At 37.2% G+C, this 5,215-nt stretch overlaps 1 pseudogene; it reads right to left on the bottom strand.

Moving 5' to 3' along the window:
- Positions 1 to 109: 109 nt before the first annotated feature.
- LOC106774723 lies at positions 110 to 1,729 on the bottom strand (annotated as a pseudogene).
- Between the last annotated feature and the right edge of the window lie 3,486 nt (positions 1,730 to 5,215).

Genomic DNA, 5,215 nt, shown 5'->3' with positions numbered 1-5,215 from the left:
GTTTGGAGTTTAACCGAGGCAGTAGAAGAATTTTTTTTTTCAAATATCATGCTTTTCTAGTAAAAATATTGGAACTAATATTTTATTCTCTTTTAAGGAGCAACATTCACTAATACAATAATGAAATAACACTAAGGCCAGGTTCTGTTAAAACAATATCAGATGCACTCCGAGCTGCATCAGTTCCGTCAGCAACAGCTATACCAATGTGGGCCTTCTTGAGTGCATGCAGGTGCGTCATTCACTACATCACCAGTCATTCCATAAATGTTTCCTGGCTTGCAAACGTTTCACAATCTCATACTTGTGCTCTAGCAAAATATACATCAATATGAGAAAACAAACACATATTGATAAATTCTTCCAATTTATAATCAATCTTTCATCNAATATATGATCACCAATAGTATTAAAAACAACCAATTGCAAAGATGAAGATAGAAACACACCAGGAAAAACACCAACAAACCCATCTACTTTTTCAATCAGTTCATCAATAGGTAATGCAGATATGGATTCATCCTTGTCCTGCCCGAGCAATGCAAATGAAGGATACATATTTAAAGAAAAGTTTTTTTAATCCCACAAATACAAGAAACTTAAGTTTTTCAACATATATGTAACGTACCTGTAATCATTTTAAAATTGACTCCAAGGTTTAGTGCCCTGCGTATTGTTTCTACACTATCATGCCTAGGTGGGTCAAACAGAGGCAAAAGACCAATAAACTGCCATGGGCCACCTAGACTCTCTTTGTTTCCATGTAGAACGTCCTGTATAAAATGGAGAAAGCCAAGTAAATATCTCTAGCATGAAGTACAAATATATATTAGTCTAGTATCATGTAATAGTGTATGCAATGAATCAATTACCTGGAATGCTACTGCAAGGGTAAGTAAACCACGCTCTGTAAATTTATCTATAACTGCATAATTAAGGCTCTAGCAGTCATGTCATAATTGTACAAATCAGAATGAGAATAATAAGCAAGACTTCAACAAAAATTCATGAGAAAAAATGCTAGTAGGTTACCTGTTCTGGTGCACCTTTGCTTACTCTGCATTTTACCATCACGATCAATATATGTCAATGTCGTTCTCTTATCAATGGGATTGAAAGGAAGTAAATGGACTTCTCTGATACCAAGACGAGCCTTAATAGAAGCAAGATAGAAAAGAAAATTAATATACAAAGATGAGTACAAAACAAAAATTATGATGCAATGCATATTATAGCTACAGAGGATTCAAGATAATAAAGACGCCATCAAAGGAATTAACATATCAATGACTAACCTCTTTTGGTTAACATCCCAACTATGGCAGTGTCTATTGCATCTTGATTCTCAATTGTCCACCAAACAATATAACCAATTAATCACTTTAATGCAATGTAGTCATTAGAATAAATTGGCCTTTTCCATAAATTTCTTTATATATCAATTTTTAACAAATACGACGTTGTATGGTATATAGTTTTATAATTATAAATATGATTAAGTTTAAATTTAATGTTAAATCAAAAGAATAGTTAAAATTGAAAATATCGTCACTAAAATAATTATTTATATTTTAAAAATCTTTTATTTAAAGATTAAAATTGAAAAATAAATATGACCACAAAAAAAATCATATAACCAATTAATCACTATTTCTAGCAAATGTCCACCAAACATACTTAATTGAACCTAACATACCTGCTGCGATGGCCTATGAGAACCAATGGCCATAGTCACTCAGAGAACTGTGGGCATGACAATTGGGATTCCACCAATGAGAAGCACAAGAAGGTTATCAATTCTAGGGCGATATTGTCGATCTTAGATGGGATACATAACAATAATCTCAATAAACATCCCCACGGCAATTGAACATATGCAGAAGTTCCCAATTGCAGTCAAGACCTAAATAACTAGCAGCAAAAAAAAGAACATATGAAATCTCTTTAAGCACAAAAACAACATTCAAGAGCAGCAGAAAATAGAACAAATGAATTCTCCTGAGCACAATAACAACTTTTAGAGTTCACATCTGCATCTTGAGTTTGACCACAATTATAGTCACTAACTTGATTACTTCCATGACCCAAATGATCTAACTTATGCTCCATGTTTGCATTTTGCTGCAGTGAACTACTACTGCCAAGGATTTTAGTTTTTGATTCCAAAGCTGGACTAGAAAACACTGCATCATTCTCAATCACAGTTTTGGACTTGTCAGGTTGGGAGTGAAACCCAGGGTCATTATCAACCTGCAATAATAATTAAAAATCAAGGATCGTTACTCCATTCACATGAGTGCTCACACCCACAGATATTGATGTTTGACTCATGCAAATTGCACACGGGAAAATTGTTGGATACCTTTGCATGGTCGTGTTTGATTTCATCACCCTCAACACTGACGAAGATTCACCTCCACCTCCACCTCCTACCCCCGCCACCCTTTCGAAGCCTTCACCGGCTTCTGTCCCTCATGCCTCTGTGAATGTCTCGCCCTCCTCAACCCCAACAACAGCCCTGCCACTACCCACAAACCTCCATCCATCACCGCCGCCACCCTTAAAGCCCCCTTTCGCCCACCCGCCCTCCCGAAGCTACGCCAGACAAAGTCCTTTTCCGCCTCTAAAAATGAACCTTTCTCTACCTCCTTCGAACCCCAGCGCAAGTCCTGCGACGTCTGCGTCTGCAATACCCACTCCAACCTTTTCCACCAAGACCTCAAGCCCCAAAACGACAAAACCCCAAAGAAACTCCGACATTGGCCCTCAAGCCCTCAAGCCCCCAAAACGACCTCAAGCCCTCAAACCCTAAATCCCCTAAACGACATTCGCCCACGAGAAACTCCGATGCTGCACCACCGCTAGAAAGTCAAAACGCGAACCCCAGATTTGCCATCCTTTGGCGGTGACGAGAGAGAAGAAGAAGAACTCACCGCCGTAGCCGTTGGGCTTGGCGATGACAGTAGACAGGCCACCATCCGTGACGACGGAGCTTCATGAAGATGGCCATGGAAGATGAAAAAGGGAAATAATCGATGAAGGAAGTTCCAATCGGTGGAAAATGAAGAAAGAATAACTAATCGGTGAAATCAGTGGAGGAAGGCATTTAACGGTAAGGAGAGAGATATTCAATTGTTTAAACGGCCAAAATGGTAAGAAATTGGACGAGAGATGTGGGAAACCTAACAGAGGTGAAGAATAGGGTTTGCACGAAGATATACCTCGAGAAACCGTGACTGAAGATGTGGGAGGAAAAGAGACATATATGCCTCAGTTAGAAGGCAAACTAAAACAAAAAAGCCCAATGGCATCGGTTCGTAGAAGACCGAAACAGTACAGCTATGTCGAAAGCTTCGGTTTTGTAAATAACCGAGGCAGTAGAGTCCATAGGCTCCGGTTTTCACTGAACCGAGGCATATAAGTTTGTTTTAATTACAAAAATGCCACCGCGTTTTAATATGTTTCGGTTTTGTGAGAACTGAGGCATATTAGGCGCGTTAAAAGACTATTTTTTTACTAGTGCCACATGGCTGGTACCGTGTGCACATGAATGCAAAGGTAATTTCTAAATTCAAATAAAAGTAACATAAGAAAACCATTTTCTCTTGAATCCGTGAGCTCCTCTTCCCAAGACATCCAAATTCATTTTTTTTATTCAATGAACAATTTGTCAACTTGTTCTCTTTGCTGCCACTCATTCTCCAAGCAATGCATCAATTTTTTTTCTCCAAATACCACCTCCGTACAACACACACCAACTTCCTCCTTATCACTTCTTCATTTGCAATTAAATAAAAGGGGCTAAATTCCTACACCTACACCTATTCGGCTGTCAGCATCCTACACCTCCATCCTATCTAATCTAATTTCAATTCATTTAAAAGAAATGCAAAGAAAATAAAATGCTAGCTCATTCACGAGAATTGCTTCAAAATGAGAATGAAATTTATGCAAGTGCAACCATTGAGTAAAAGGAAAAAGGCACATTATGGTCAGCTAGAAAAGTAGATGTCTCCTAAAATTGATATCCTAAAAGGTGCAAGGAAATAGAAGCAACCCCATTCACTGTCAAGATTTTGAATTTCAATGCAAAAAAAAAATAAAAAGCAAATGGGGATGAGTAGCTGTCTGCCGTGACCTTCCCAAGGTAAGGGTATCTTCTTTCTTTCTCATAAAAATAAAAAGGAATGCTATAAAGATGAGTGACCCATGGACATGACAACACCTTGCTCTTTCATTCAAAGAAAATAAATGTGTGCACCGTGAGCTAATTGTTGCAGCGCTGCATCTCCTTCTAATCACCAATTTCCATCATTTTTTTAAAGGCAAAATGAAAGCAAATGCTAAAGTGTGTGACGGCTACAACAGAGAATCAACGTAAGTCTTCCTTCAAAAGAAAAGTAAATGCTACATGTGTTATTACCCTTCCAGCTACAGCACCGCACACTCCTCCTAATTCAATCACTACTTGCAGCTATTAAAATAAAAGTAAGGATGCTGATGCAAATATAAAGGATAAAAAAAAATAAAATGACAGTAGTGCATAATTTCATTCTCCATTCATCCATTATCCATCACCATCCACATTGTTTCAAAAATATGCTCAGCCACCAAAAACCAACGTTCCAGAACCGAGAGTCAAAAATAAAATGTGACAGATGGCTATTTCCTTCCTAGGGCCGTAAGTCCTTCTTTTTGGGTGGGGTCCACCCAACCCTAGGTAGGACATGTGTCACCAAAATTTGGGCCCCAACATATTTTTAATGGCCCAATGTGCAAAGGTTGTCTATAAAAAAACTAGACTTTTAAATTACACATTGATTAATTCCAAACTACTAAATTAAAATATAACTAATTCTAAATTTTCCATGCACAGAGTCTTGAATTATTTTGATAGCACTCCAAATGTCCTAAATTGTGTTTCCAAAATTTTCCCTGAAAATAATAATGCAAATAATTAGCTCAGAAAATCCAAATTAATTAAAATAAGAATTTCCGATCAAATTAAGCATAATTAGGAAAAACGGGAAGATATCAGACAATTAAGCACAATTCTCTAATTAATTCTAGCACAATAAACTAAGTGAAATCAATAAAATATCGACTCATCACTAAGAACGCATGTTTCTATCATAATTGTGTTGGTCATACTGTTAGAAATTGTTATTATAGAAATGTTGTTGTTCCTCAAAAATTATATGTTTGGAAACCAAAG

This window comes from Vigna radiata, chromosome 10 (assembly GCF_000741045.1).
Source record: "Vigna radiata var. radiata cultivar VC1973A chromosome 10, Vradiata_ver6, whole genome shotgun sequence".
NCBI classification, from domain to species: Eukaryota; Viridiplantae; Streptophyta; class Magnoliopsida; order Fabales; family Fabaceae; genus Vigna; species Vigna radiata.
This window is presented reverse-complemented; position numbering and strand designations above follow the sequence as displayed.